Raw genomic sequence first — 16,205 nt, 5'->3', positions numbered from 1 at the left:
GTATGTGTGTGTGTGTTTACCTGTAAGTATATACTCATTTGAAAACGTTTGTTCACTTCTTTAGTGAGATACACGTTTATCTGTACCTCTGTCACTGGTGTGACTAGGACACTGATGACAGGGACAGGCACTTGTTTTCACAGTGGGAGCCATTTAGAAATGCTCTCATTTCTAGGCTGCACACAGGGTCCCAAACAGTTGTTTGTCAAATAATGTAGGTTGTTTCTATAAGCAGTCTACATACCTTCAACATTTCTCCTTAGTCATACTTTATAGCTTCTACAGTAATCATGGCTTTCCAGGAGAATTTGCCTTGTTGCGAGGCCTTGTGGATATTAATTAACTTGTGCTACATGATGATCCTGTATACAGAAAATTTAAATCAATAAATAGCTTCAGAAGAAAAAAAAAACTATTTAAATACCTTGTACACAGAGTTCCTGAAAATGACTAGTAACTAAGTGGTTTTAAAGAGTTAACATAATTCCCTTCAGGCCTCTTTAAAGCAGATGGTAGCTGTCCCTGCACTGAGAACATGGACGTGTCTTTCAGTTCTATTTCAGGCCTATTTACGTGGGGACACTGTGGTGATAGAAATACTTATTTCTTTTAATTCACTTTACCATTATTAAATGCAAACCATGTTAAAGGAGGCTTGAAAAAAATAAACATGAAAACCAACATTAACCTCCCAAACCAACTGAAGGCACTCAGAAGACAATAAGGGTAAAATTTCATTATACATACTTCAAGTGGGATTTTACAAAAACCCATAGCCTTTCCAACTGAAATGATGAATGCTGTTCTGATTCTAATTGACAAGTGTTATATATAAAAGAGTTCTTGCCTTCGTTCTTATCAAAACTGTGGGGATTTCCAATGATAGGACAATATTATGTGGGTGGAAACTTCTCAGAAGTATAGAGAACTTATCAGTATTTACTTAGACTCTATTACATTCAGAGCCATAAAAGCAACTACACTCATAGATTTATAGCCAGTCAAGGATATTGCCTCTTCCCCAAAGAGGCTAGATATTAAAGGAGTGGAGTGAATGAGCTCAAATCATGAAGTGGTTTCAATATTGGAACAGTTTTCCTCCTTCATATTTCAACTTGTGGCCAATATGTTATGAAGAATCACTGGCTAGCTAACTTTGGGGGTTTGGAAGCAGATAATAATTTTTATATTTTTTTCTCACAAATTTTATATTTTCTTCCATAATTAGCACTTTGTAATAATAATAATAATGTCTGTCTTTTAATGTATTCTGACTGTAGATTGATGATTACCACACTTGTGTGAATAGATGTTTTTATGACCTCAACTTTGAAGATAAAGAAACAGACACTCATAGTGGTTTAGAATCTTGCTCAACATCACATAGCATTTTGATTCTACAATAGATCTGTACTAGTTTCTGGTAGCTGCTGTAACAAACTACCACAAACTTGTGTCTTGAAGTCACACACTTTATTTTATTATTTTTTTAAATTTTCTAGTTTTGGAGGTCAGAAGTCTGAAAGGAGTGTCCTTGGGTCAAGATCAGGATGTGAGCAGGGGTTGCATCCTCTGGAGACAGAATCTTCTTCTAGCCTTCGCAGGCTTCCTCTATTCCTTGGCCCCTTCCATCTTCTGGACAACAAATTTCATCCGTCCAGCCTCATTTGTGGTCCTCTCATCTCCCATTCTACCTCTCTTCCACATTTTAAGGACTCTGTGATTATATGGGGGCACACCCAGGCAATCTAGGACAATCTCTCTATTTTAAGATCTGTAATCACATCTACAGTCACTTTTGGCATATAAGATAACTTATTCCCAGTTTCCAGGCATTAGGACATCTTTGGGAGGCCATTGTTCTGTTTACTCAGAAGTTAAAGACCTGGGTGAGAGTATAATGCAGTATAGTATGTATATTTTAATGTTAATATTTGTATTATAACTTTGTGGACCAAAAATATGATCACTAAAATCAAGATTACTATAATGATTATAGTAACATAAAATAATAGAAGTAGCCTTGAATCCAGAAACATTCTAGCCTCACTACTTTACTGTAAGACCTTAGATGAAACTCTGGGTGCAGTGTCTTTATAGATCAAATGTTATTCCTCAATACAAATGGCAACATATTTAAATACTTATCTGGTATGTGTTAAAAAAATGCTTGTGCTGTTACCCCCATTTTCAGAAAATGACAAAGTTAGAGAAAACCAACAAAATAGTATATACTGCACACAGATGTTATAAATAATGTCTTACAATTAAACTTGCAAAATTGTTCATTTTCTAAATATGTGGAACATTTTGTAGGTTTTACTTTTCTTAAATGATGGATATTTGCTGCTTCATGTTCTTGTTCTTTTTCTCTAATATTCAGTATCTGCTTTGCTCATTTCCCCCCCCCCCATACTATTTCTAAAATTTAATTTAGTCATTTTATCAAAAATGCATCCTGTCAGCCTTCTAAAATTCATTTTTAAGAATAAATCACAATCTTACTTTATGGAGTTATGAAATAAAACATCATCTCTCTTTCATCCTTCATTGACTCTGATCTCATTCTCAGAGGCAAATTTTAAATATTTTCCTGTAATATTTCTCTATGATTCTTTTTTTCTTTATAATTTTTCTTTTTTAGTTGTAGATGGACACAATTACTTTGTATTTATTTATTTTTATGTAGTCCTGAGGATGGAACCCAGTGTCTCACACATGCTAGGCAAGCACTCTACCACTGAGTTACAACCACAGGGCTCACCTCCTCCAACCTTTTAAAAATTTCCTTTTTGTACTTGAGATTTAGCTCAAGGGTCCTTTAACATTTCTTTTAATTTTTATTTTAAAATAGGGCCTCACAAAATTTCTGAGGCTGGTCTTGAACTTGAGATCCTCCTTCTTCAGCTTCCTGATTCACTGGGATTGCAGGCATGCACCCCTCTACTAGGGCTATAATTTTTGATTACATGCTTGACTACTATGAAGTACGATCGTTGACTCTGGTGTGAAAGTTAAAGATATGTCGTTTTAACCTACTGCATCTTTCCCTGCCTCTTCTTTCAACATCTTACATTCATATTTTTATTTTTGTTCTTCTGTTGATTACTTTTACAACTTAATATAGTTAAAAGTTCATTTCATTTAATCAAGAGGGTCAGGGTCTATGCTCTTCTCTGTCTATACTTATTTCTTCTGGTTTTAGTTAGCTAACAGCTTGTTTATATTTATAATTTTCCCATAACCATCATGACCACCAACTCTTCTTTTTCTTTTTTTTATATATATATGTTAATTCAGAAATTGGAAATGTGTGAACAATGTGCCACTCAATGCTGAGTCACAGAATGTTTTTCACTCCTTTTGTTCTCCCTTTCTTTCCTCCTCCTCCACCTCCTCCTTTCTTTTTTAAATTCAGCTGCTTGAAATCATTCCAAGTTTACATTTCCTTTAAATTTATATTTGCTTTATAATCATTTCAAGGATGTTTTCTTTGGTTTATTTGGTCTTGATGTGTTCATATAGACTCGTTTCTATCCTGAAATTTTGATGTCTTTTCTGTTTCCTAAATCAAATTTGCCTTTACCTTCTTCTCCTTTATTTATCCTCGGAGAGTCTTACCTTGTGTCAGATTCCTGTGTCTCACACACTTCCTTGTAGGGCTCTCAATAATTTTTCCTGCTACATTCAGAATTGGTTGGTTGCCTCTCCAGTCATGCTACGGGGCTGGGATTCTATAGGTCACTTTTTTTTATTTTTTGGATAAGATCCTCTGTTTTTCTCAAGTTCATATAATTTTGTGCACTTATAATATCAAATTTTCTAGAGCCCATCAGGTTATAGGTTAGTCATTTCATATAGTAGCCATTATTATCGTCTACCCATATGGCCCACTGACTCTTCCAGAGTAGAGCTGGGTTCTGAGGCTGCCATTATTCCTGAAGGAGTCGCAGGAAAACATCAGACAGAAAGTGTTTGAATAATAACTTCTAGATGTAAGAGCCACCATCAGAGTGTGAAGGAGGTTCATTAATGAGATGCAAAAGGAAGAATGGGACATGTTGAGAGAAGAAATGGAAAGAAGTATTGTGCAGAGGAAACAAAACTTATCTTCTAACCCCTGGCTGGATTAAGGTGAAACAGAGGCACAACAGAGTCTTCCTGAATTTCTCAAGACATCTGAGAAAATTTGGATGGTCACTGTGTTTGTTCTAATTGGAACTAACCTAATGTGACTTTTTGGTTGACTTATAGTGGGGCAACAAGAGGGTAATGGGAAATCATAGAAGAATACATTTAACCTCATACACGTGTGTGTGTGCGTGTGTGTGTGTGCATGTGTGTGTGTGTGTGCCTATGAAGAAAACTTTAAAATTGAAGATAATGTATATAGTGGGATGTAATCTTTTATCTATACCTATATCTATCATGGTCATGAATTAAATGTCTCAATATATCAAGACTGCCAGTTTTGCAAATTTATCCATATAGTAGTAGCATTTCCAGTGAAAATCAAAACTGTATTTTTTAGTTAATATTAGTAAGTTCAAATAAATATCTGTATGCTACTCGAATAAATATAGCCAAGATAATCTTGGAGATAATATTGTATCTGATTTTATGGAGGTATGGTATATTGCATAGTTTTTATAAAGTAAAATAAGTATAGATTAAATATATAATAACCCAAACAAAATGCACTAGAAGGCACTGTGGTGCACACCTGTAATCCCAGCTACTGGGGAGGCTGAAGCAGGAGGATCACAAGTTTGAAGCCTGCCTCTGAAACTTAGCAAAACCCAGGCTCAAAGTTAAGAGCTGGGAATGCAGCTCAATGGTAATCGATTCCTAGATTCAATTCACAGTAGTGAGATAAAAGAAATGTACTAGAAACCCAAAGAGTTAGTATTCAAAACACTTTTTATACCAAAAACTAGGGAGGGGGGGGTAGGGAGGAGGGGAGGGAGAAGAGTTCTTTAAAAAGAAAGAAAGGAAAGACAAAAGAAGCAAACTTATTGGGTAAGCTCAACTAGTAGGAATGAGAACCAGGAAGTGAAAACAAATCATCAATGAAAAAAGCAAGACATACATCCAAGTAAATCAGGACCTCCATTTCAAAGTGGACTTGTGTCCTTCCTAAGAACTCAATACTTCTGTCAATCTTTCTCCTTCTGTTTCTGAAATCCCTGTTTTACTGAAAACAAGGAAGGCAGCCTGAGAGAACAGAATCAGCTCACTCCAGGCTCTTGTTCCTTCCTAGTCAGGTGTGTGTGTGTGTGTGTGTGTGTTTGTGTGTTTGTGCATGCTCGCATTTGATGGAATAATGTCTACAAAGTAACATGTATGAAAATTAGGAACTGGACAGTATTTATCTTCTTTTACTATCAGTTTTAATATTTGTTATTTGGTTAGTTGGAAGGAATTTTAAAAGAAGTTCATTATGTTCTGATATCTAGATGTTTGTAAGACTTTGAATACCAAATTGTCTAGCTTCTCCATTTGAGACTTAATGCTTCCTAACTCATACCCAAATTTCCTTTTTTCAAGAATTATTCCATTAATATATCATCTTCTTTCCTCATGTTTGTCAAGTGATGAATACCTGTTTAATCTCCAACTTTTTTTCTGAAACAGCCTTCTTCAAATTACTTATGTTCTGCTAGTAATCAAAGCCATTTTTATGGATTTTCTTATTTATCTAACTTATTTTTCTAGACTGCTCTGCAGAAATTTACCTTGAATGGCATTCTTTCTGTAAAAAAAGTCCACTTCCTTGATTCTGCTTGACTTTGCTGACCATTTTTACTTTTTCTCCCTTACCTCCCAGGGATGGAGGGAGGAATATAGTCTTTTGCCTTCAGTATTCCTGACCCGAATGTTAGTTTGTGTATATGTATTTGAGATTGTGTTTGTTTTTCTAAAGTTTTAATTATTTTATGCATATATGTATTTATGTATTTATATTCTTTATTTTTACCTCTGTGTATTTTGTTATCTTTTTTATACATACAACTGTACATGTATATAAATATATATTCTATTTCAGTATAATTGAATCTTTTCTTCTGCCCTGTGTTGTGAAACATTTCATTTGGTATTTATAGTGACATATTTATATGAATAAAGGTTTGTGTTTTATATATATGTACATTAACATATTCATATACATATTTAACCATATTCCATATTCTTACCTCTATATTTCTATTTTATGTTTATATTTATAAATATTTATCTAGCACAGCTATCATGGATGAGGTGATGATTCATAGCTCCGTTTGGTTTTAAAGGCCCAGGAGGTATCTTCAAATCTCCCACAAATCTTGTCTTCGGGATTTTATAATGCCTTCTGCTTCAGGCATGTACACCTCACATCCCACACATAACAGTTTAACAAACCAGCCTGGCCCTATATTTCCATTAAAAAGCTCCTTATAGTATTTTTAGTCTTTCATAATAATCTCCCGGTACATTCTTATTCTTTTTCTTGGCTTAAGATGACTCCTGTTTCCATGACCAATTCACAGATCTTCCTGAGAATATTTTTCTGTCAGAGCATTTATTTATTTATTCGAGCAATATATGAGTGCTAATTATGTGCTAAGCATTTTACCTAACATTTTATCTATGACTTATTTTCACCTGCACTCCAATTCATTGGGATCACCACACCTGTTATCATTCAATGCGCAATGAGCCTGTTATCTGGTATGAAATAGGTCTTCTCTGAAATCTTATAAAAGGAAATAGCACATTGAGATCAGAAATTTTTATCTATCGATATGCTCCTTTTTTCAGATTAAAAAAAAAATCAGTATATTTGAAACTTCATTCCCAAATCACTTTTATCAGATCTACCCTTGTGGACTATTAAAATTGAGACTCCTGAGTTCTAATCCAGTCACCAAATCTATTTTACTGGGGTGGACTTGTGGGAAAAAAAAAATTCTGTTACTGGGAATTGAACCTAGGGGGCAAGTTAAATCCCTAGCTTTTTTATTTTTATTTTATTTTACTTTTTTGAGGCAGGATCTTGCCAAATTGAGGAGGCTGGTCTCTTAACTTGTGATCCTTCTGCCTCAGCCTCTCAAGTAACTAGAATTATATGTCTGAGTCACTGTGCCTGGCTTGAATTGTGGAATCTGAATTTGTAGCAAATGTTCTAGATGATTTGTATTCACAGTGAATTTTAAGAACTACTGCTATAGGTTGGTTCCTTTTCTTGGTATTATAAATGTTTTATATACATATGTAAATATAATATTTATTAATAATAAACAATGTAAATATAATAAATATATGTAAATATATGTATGTAGATGTGTGTACACATATGTGTATATATATAATGATTATATCCTTTTCTTATTAATAATCTCATTAATTTCTTATTAATAGTCTTTGGGTTATTTGCCTGAGAGAAAAATGATACTTAAAAGGAAATAGCAAAAGCATGTCTGTAATCCCAGCAATTTGGGAGGCATAAGCAGGAGAATTGGAAGTTCAAAGTTAACCTCAGCAACTTAGTGAGCCCCAATACCACTTAATGAAACCATATCTCAAAATTAAGAAAAATAAGATAAAATAAAAAGGTATGGGGATGTAGCTCAGGGGCGAAGTACCCCTGGGTTCAATCCCCAGTACAAAAAGAAGATAAATAAAAAATAAGGAAATAAATACCTTTTAGTACTTCACCAATTTCCTCATCTTGCATTCTTCCCTACATATAATTCCATAATACACAATCATCTTCCTGTTTGTATATTTACCTCTATGTGACCACTCCCCGCTCCCCAGTCTTTCTCATTGGTTACTTTCCTATCAGTCAGTTAAAAGTTAAATGTTGTTTTTCTCCAGGGAGGGAGAAACAAAACTCCTGTTTTGTTCTTTGTTGTTTTTTTTTTTTTTTCTTCAACATTGAAAGTTCTGCAGAGGTGACTTAAGAATTTTTCAAGAAACTGCTAAAAGCATCTCCCACTTTACATAAATTTTATGAATTAAGATCAACACAACATGTATTTAGTGCATTCCAGTGATAAAACTATTTGAATAGTCACTGTTTTTTCCTTTTCCTGTGTAACTAGTTCATTAACAATTCCTTCCTGTTATCACCTCCCTGTGATCTAGAAAGCAAATTGAGTAGATTTTGATTTTTTGGAAAACCAGAGTCTTGAGAAACAAAAACAGCACCTTTGTTTTCTTTATTCTAAAAAAAGATCTATTATGCAGCTATTGTAAAAATAAGGCCACATAACAAAACAAATGTGAGACTCTCAATGTATACTGTGTTTATTTACTTTTAATTTTGCAGGTCTCTAATCTGGTTGATCCAGTCTACACTCTTCTGAATCAAAGTTATACTACAGGCTTCTGACTAATTTTCAGGCCTGATGTGCAGGCTGAATGAGCAGTTGAGACACTGGTAAATTCTTTTTGTGGTAGATCACAGAGGCACACCAAACCATGCAAGTAATTACATTATGTTCACTGACTTCTATCAGTCAAAGCAGTCTTTCCAAGCCTACCAGTAACAGGATGGGGAAGTAGACTCCACCCATAGTAGGACACACTGTAAAATTACATAGCACAGGGTGTGGGCGTATAATCCAAGTATATGGAACTGAATACTTGGGACAATAATATAATCTATCAGAAGTAAAATATATGAATACAGGTGTGAGTCTTCTTGTTATACATGATTTTTTGTTTGTTTTGCTATAATTAGAAACAACCTTAAAATTTTTTTTAAAAGAATTTCACTTATCAAAATGTTACTCATTCACTTGCTCATGTTTTAAAGTTGGTTGACTTCCTGTAGTAGTGGTGGAATACAGGGGAAAGGCCCCATCCTCTCTTCTAGGATCAGACCTGTATTTTAAACTGTACATTGAATATTGCTCAAGCACCAGATTTTCAAGATGCATCAAACATTTTACCTTGTTTACCCCAAACCTGCTGCCCCTTAACTTCCCATCATCAAGTCTCCCTTTCCTGAGTTATCTTCAAACTTTTCTTCTTTCTCCAGTTAGCAGATTCTGTCTGTTCCAACACAACACACCTTTCAAATCCCCTCACTCAATTTGTGTTCCACTACAGAGTTTTTACTTTTAACCAGGACTTCTATTTTACAAACCTCTGGAGACAGTGGTAGCTTTTTTTAAAAAAAAAATTTATTAGTACATTATAATTATACAAGGTACTGGAATTTATTGTGACATTCATTCTGTCAGAGAATATTCAGAATAAATAAGGAACTCAGAAAATTAAACACACACACACATACAAAATAGATAACCCAATCAATAAATGGGCAAATAAACTAAACTGACATTTCTCAAAAGAATAAATACAAATAGTTAACACATGTATGAAAATGTTCAACATCAGGGCTGGGGATGTAGTTCAGTGGTGGTACAATTGCCAAGAGTTCAATCCCCAGTACCAGAAAAAAGAAAAGCAAGCAAGAAGAAATGTTTCATATCTTTAGCAATCGGGAAATACATATGAAAGCATCTTACAAATCTGAATGTGTCCAAAGTTTAGGGACCTCAGCTGCCCACTGATGCAGGATAAAATTCAAATGTCTTTTGGCATCTAAAACCCTTCACAGGTTGGCCGAATTGCTTTCTTTCCTGGGAACCTCTAACTTTCCTTCCACGTTCACCACTCAGTCTATATAGGATGCTGATTTCAAGACTTTCTCTTTAAACTTTCTCACTAAATCCAAATGATTCAATGAACTGAGAAAGTATAACTATAGTAAATGACAAATTACAGAATAAGTAATGTTTTACTTATCCAGGGCATCTTGTTAGATTAAACATCATTTTCTTAATCATGGCACTGTGTCATTGCAGTAGTTATGCTATTCTCCTGAATCCTTCTTGTTTTCTACAGTTTTGACCTTTGGAATTTATTTGTTACAAGTAATCCAATCACATAGTCTTTAAATATTAATCAAATGCTGCAGCTTTTACACTGGAAAAAGATATAAGGGGTTAAATCATTCTGAACTTATTTTCCTCCCTCTTTCTTTTAAAGACAAGTAACTTCTTTGTCTGATCTCCTTATGGTCCTTGTCACAAGCATATGGCTTTTAATCACTCATACATTCTGTGACTTACAGCACTGCTGGAACCTTAATAATGTTCTAGTTTGTTTGGATGATCTTCCTGATAAAATCCTGACAATCTCTCAGTATAATGGGAAGACAATCAAAATAAAAAATGTCTTCAGAGTTCAGGTAGTGGGGCATACTGTTATTTTTCACACAGTGCAGGGATATTAAAATACTGACTTTCGTGCTTTTGATTGAGTTTGTGATGAAATTCAAGAAAAATTGAAAATTTGAATTATTCTACTGCCAGTAGGGACTGTATATCATGAACAGAAAGCAGGCATATATAACCAAATGCTGTATCATAATCTCAGGAATGTCAGGTTGTCCTTCTTTTCTATTAGTTTCTGTAGGATGTCTAAGCAATTAATGTATTATGTCGTAGCTCTTTTATATCTGCAATTACCACATAGAACTTCACAAAAGCATAAAATGTCATCTTCATTGCTCACTGTTTGAATAGTTAATAATAATGCCTTATATTGGTAGTGTTTCATATTTTTCAAGGTGCTTTCCATTAAATTATCTCATTTGGCTCAATAGCCATCTAAAAAAAGCAATCAGTGGAATTCTTATAATTCTCCAACATGTACCATGTACCTTCTGCCTCCTTCCCTCTTACCATTTCCCTATTTCTCTTTCTTTCTTTTAAAGGAGGCAGTTTGGTGTGGTGGGAAGAACACAGGATATGAATACAGGTACTTGCTTCAATGAATTGCTTTGACATTGGGGAGATCACTTTTACTCCTCCAATCCTTGTTTTCCTAATTGGCAAAATGAGAATAGTGCTGAAGTATACTCTCCAAGTGGTGAGGACTGTCAGGCAAGATATGGGAATGATGGAAAGAGCAGAAGTAAGGTCCATATTGCCTTTGAAGGACAATTCGGGATAATGGAGAGAGAGCCAACCTTTGTCTAGTTACTTCTTAAGGACAGCACTCGAGCAAGTTACCTAATCTTCCTGAGCTTCATTTTCCTATAGGTAAAGAGGGCATATTGAAATCTATCTTGTGAAGTCGTTGAAAATAAGATAACTGTGTGCATATATCAGCCCTGTTCTGATACATGATAATATGCTTTAAAAAGTATTTTCCTCCTGCCATGTCTCCTTTCTTTCCACTCTCTTCTTCCCATCTCAAATTTGTGTTGGAAAGAGAAGGTGGGGGGCGATGGCATGATTGTACAAATTTGGGATTCAGCAATTTAGAGAGTATATAGCATTGATATTTTTTTCTTCAAGCAAATTACAGATTTCAGGGAGGCAAGAGATGGGAATTTAAGTACCCTGCTGGTCCCTTTGAGGGAAGACCCCTTCTTAGTACATTTTGGAACCCCCGTTGAATCTTGAAAACTTTGTGCAGTAGATTTTCAAAATTGCTGATGTATCCCAATCTTCTCATTTTTACAGATGACGAGACTGAGCTTGAGAGCAGTTGAGTGACTTGCCTGAGTTTGCAAAGCTGGTAAGTGGAAAGCTAACACTGGAACACACTTGCTGGTTGTCTTTATTCTCTTGATTCCTTTCCTAAGTGAAGGCCCAGGTAGCAAATATGAATAATTATTATCCTTTCTTAAAGAATATTATGGTCTGTTTGTGTAGATAGAATTTATATATAAAAGACGAAGAGAGCTAAAGTGGCATGATATAGCTTTGCGATGAGTAGAACAGGTGAAACCTCCAGAGGAGCATGAGTGATCATTGTTTTAGGGAATGGTACATTGTAAGCTCCATGAAGGCTAGAGAATGTTTTTAAATTCAATGAATGAAGGAATGGCTAAATGGAATATATAATAGGGCTAGTCTTGGCAAAAGGGTAATGATTTAGAAAATCTAGATGAGTGTTTAAACTGTTCATTGCTTTTCATTATTGGGCAATGAAAATAATAAAGTGGGTCATGATTTACATATAAAAAGTTACAGTGATATTTTGTCATAAATGGTTGAGACATGATACAGATAAAACATCAATAAACGTGCTTATGTGTATTCTTGGTTGTAATTTAAATTATATGTCTCACTGTAAGTCATGGTTTAAAATCTTTAAAAAATACTGCTGTAGACAAAGTGGATACTAAAGTTTGAGGTAGCAAGGGAATACTTTGTAGAAAAGTAGCCAGTTTACCAATTTTGTTAAATCAGAGGTGAAAAGGAGTGAAATCAAGGTGAAGTCTATTCAGGAGAAGCAGATTCATTTGAAAAAGTGGGAGGAACTTTTTTTGCCCCCACCCCTCCATACAAAAGAAAATTGGGAAACTACATGTTACTAAGATTTAAAAAATTGTCTGTCAGGAGTAGATTTGAACTGGGGAGATCAGATACAGAAGCAAGCAAAGAGGCAGCTCAGGATAATGCAGCTATGGTCTTCCCTGGTGACAACTGGTAGGGGAAACTAGTTTCTTGGTCATAGTTCAGAATAAGGCTAAAAAATGAGTTGGGGGTGATGGAATGGAGATAGAACTGTAAACAATTTCATGCAAGTTCTGTCTCAGGGAGAAAAAAGATAAAAAGACTTAAACTTAGGAAGAGTTTTCGCTAAGATAGGGAAGAGGTGAGTATTTCCATGGTCAGTCAGGAATAATTAGTTCTTAGAGGGCTCTGAACACAGACTAGAAAAACATCTAGGGAAGGTATCAAAATCCCAGTTAAAGGAATTACTTTAAAAGAGATTACTATTCCCTTAAAACCCAGTGATTAAGACCAAAGGAGATGGTGGGGATATTGGATGTAAGTATCAGAAACTTAAAAAAAAAAAAAGAGTTAATAAACATCTTTCTTTAAGTAGGAGATTGACCAAAACAGCAGTTTTAATGAGTGATGTGGTTTTAGCCTACATTTTTTTTGTGTGTTTTTTGACATGTTTAAATGTGTAAAAACATTTACTTTGTTTCAAGAAGCATATTCTTTATTTACACATCTGTTGAATACTGTCACTTGAAAAATCACATAACTTTGAGTAGTCTCCATATTATGTGTAAATTAGGAAGTTAGAAAGAAGAGTGAATATTATATGAAAGTGCTGAATTTCCAGTCCTCAATGTACTTAATATGAATTGTATAATGATGAATCATGTTCAGAAAACTGGAAATCTAATTACAAAGGGTTGGAATATGTCCACATAAACTGAGTCTTTCTTTTTTGAGTATTGCCTGATATTCAGGAGTCAAGAATGATAAGTGATTATACTTTAAAAAAAAAAGCCATAGCTTAAGTTATTTATTTTTAAGTGGAAACCAAATTATACTCATTCCTTTATTGCTGATTGGAGAAACTCTATAGTGGCAAGCATTATAGATGTTGTCCCGTGAGGACATGTGTATGTGAGCCTATATAATAATGAAGAGAAAGAGGAAACACAACCTAAGTGTGTTGGTGTGTATGTGTGTGACAAAACTCTGTCTCTAGGCATGGTCAGGTACAAAGGTCCATCATTTAAGACTCAGAACTAAATAAACATGCAAGGTTATGATTATTTTATTGAGCTTTCTTATTTTATGACCCACTAATGGCTCATGGATCAGTTATATTGATGAGTGCTGAGAACCTACAGCTTCTATGAGGTTTTTTTATTTATTCATTTATTGTTTTTATTTTAAAGTGCCAAGAAGAAAATGCCCAGTTCCCAGTCCTTACTCTTCATTTACAACAAACCATAGAAATACAATTTTTATTAGAAGGAAATAAAATATGTGTTGAATGTATCTATCTGGCAATTTCTATATCACTTTTTAATTTACTTTCAATTTTGAATGCAGATTATTGAACTTCTTAGTTTGAGTTTATGTTTAACTACCAGCTTATTCAATTGTAGATTTATGTTTCTTTTTACAATTTTTGAGCTGAACATACTGAAAAATTAACTGGTTGTGTCACTTAGCATCTGTGAGGAGACAATATAATTCAAGTGTAGTTCCTAAAATTTGTCTCTGTTTTGTTTTTGCGTATACAGTAGGTTATTCATGTCATATTTTATTCAGAGTTCAGATGGCAGGGATTCCTTTCTCTGTAACTGTCTGTGGAAATTGTGTGCTGATTGTGCCCCAAAGAAAGAGGACTGGGTGGAGCTAGGAATCTCAATTTAATCTTCCCACATTTGCCAAACTATAAGTCCTTTCACCTCCTTCAGGGTCAGGTGAATAAGTGAGTGGAGAGAGGTGAAGAAAGAGTTGCAGTTTCATGAACAGAAGTGTCAGAGTGGAAAGTAACTGTCTCCTGACCAAGTATTCCTATTTCTATATCCATGAGTGGATTCCTTTTGAAACCTAAATATAAAATCTTTGTTGAGCAGGGTATGGTGACAGGTGTCTGTATTCTAGCTACTTGGGATTAGGAGGCTGAGGTGGGAGGAGCATGTGTTTGAGTCTGGGCAACACAGCAAGACCCTACCTCAAAGCAAACAAGAAAAACAGTAAAAAAAAAAAAAAAAAAAAAAAAAAAGCACATAAAGAGAAGTTTCTGTTTGATGTAGTGTTGCTGATTTGGCTGACTTGTCTATATCTGAAGACTATTTTACTTCAGAATTAATTAGATCCCTTCAAACCCCTGATCTTATCAATATCTTGGAAATTTTAGTTGATAGCACCTTTAGTTGAGTTTGTAGGAGTGAAATAAAAGCATTTGCCAGTTATGCTTCAAGAACTTTAATTGTGTGTGTGTGTGTGTATTTTTGTTTCCAGGGATTGAACTCAGGACTTGGTACTTGCTAGGCAAGTGCTGTACCAGTGAGCTATATCCCTAGAACTTTTTATTTTATTTTGAGAAAAGTTCTTGCTAACTTGATGAGGCTGGCCTTGAACTTGTTATCTTCCTGCCTTAGCTTCTCAAGTAGCAGGGAATAAAGTTGTAAATCCCCACACCCAGCAATTTTATATATTTCTAAGGATTATTCTTAAATTAAAAAGAAAATAATTTGACTTGATGTGTATATGTGTTTGCTGAGGCCAGAGCCTGGCATTATATTTCAGAAAGACACTAAGTTAATTTTGAGCTATGTACTTTTAGTATTAAAATATAATTATAATCACACTACAGAAAATGAAAATTATTAGTCTTTATCAGTACTATTATTTATTGCACTCTATATCTAAAATCAAACCCTTTAGGTCTTTTTTATGCATAGAAGGTGAAGAATAGTTAATTTGTAGTTGACCAAATTTGGAAACAAATCCATAGGGAACAGAAGAGCAATGGATATACAAACAAGACAGAAACACTTACTTTCTGAACCTGTAAGTATTTTAAATAGGATGGCTCCTTAGATTCTGGAGTCCCAATGTGTGATGTGGTATCATGGGAATACACTGTGGAATTAGACAAATTTAGGTTAGAATCTTGGAATTGTCAGTAGTATGTGCCCTTGCTTGTTACTATATTTTTTACGTCTCAATGTACTCAATTATAAAACTGGAAGTGGTAATGTATACCTCAAAAGCCTAGATTAAATGAGAAAAGGGAGATGGAGGACCTCACAAAGTGCTTGGCTCAGAATTTGCCCTTGATATCTGTTACACACAGTGTTCTCCTTTCAAAGGGGACTCTCTCAAGTGTCCTTGACCAAGATATAACCCTATAACAAAACAGATTGCCATCTTTGATTATATCTTTATTTTTTTTTTTATGAGTGGAAAAAAAAATGATTGTTTTACCTAAAGGAATAGAAGTGATTGACCCTGAACCATCAGAGGATCCACATATCTGCATTTGGTGCAAATCAAAATTTTTATTTCTTGTATATTTTGCTGATAACATGAATGGAATCAAGTGCTTTATTTAGGAGATGTTCCCCCTCACCCTGCCCCATAGTCTCTGTGGGGCCAGGATTTGAAATAGGGGAGACTGTCTTTAGAGTCATACACTTGTTAATGACTCCTCAGAGATAAAAGCCTGTCTAGAAATTATCAGGACTACATTGTCAATAAGATTCTACCACTTGGCCCTATGTATAATGTGGCTATATAATCAATGTGATCCTGCAATCTGTACACGTGGAAAAATAAGATTACGTACCCCATTTGAATCAAATGTATGATATGTCAAGATCATTGTAATGTTTTGAGCAACTAATAAAAAAATAATAAAAAAAAGATTCT

The 16,205-nt window shown here is 34.5% G+C and overlaps 1 protein-coding gene across 8 annotated transcripts in view; it reads left to right on the top strand.

The window, feature by feature from the left end:
- Positions 1-16,205, top strand: part of Hnf4g (hepatocyte nuclear factor 4 gamma) — a 261,440-nt gene that overhangs the window by 36,270 nt on the left and 208,965 nt on the right. For 4 of the 8 annotated variants that reach the window (XM_058584393.1, XM_046460550.2, XM_058584392.1 and 1 more), the window contains 2 exons: positions 10,772-10,815; positions 11,526-11,580. The gene's annotated coding sequence lies outside the window, so the exon portion shown is untranslated. The remainder of the gene's footprint in view (positions 1-10,771; positions 10,816-11,525; positions 11,581-16,205) is intronic. The other 4 variants (XM_046460556.2, XM_046460554.2, XM_046460557.2 and 1 more) reach the window with 1 other exon arrangement.

Source organism: Marmota monax, unplaced genomic scaffold, assembly GCF_021218885.2.
Source record: "Marmota monax isolate L192 unplaced genomic scaffold, Marmota_monax_Labrador192_F-V1.1 WCK01_AAM20220418_F8-fsc00063, whole genome shotgun sequence".
Lineage (NCBI taxonomy): Eukaryota > Metazoa > Chordata > Mammalia > Rodentia > Sciuridae > Marmota > Marmota monax.
Note: the sequence above shows the minus strand (reverse complement) of the source record. Positions and strands in the feature narration are given on the sequence as shown.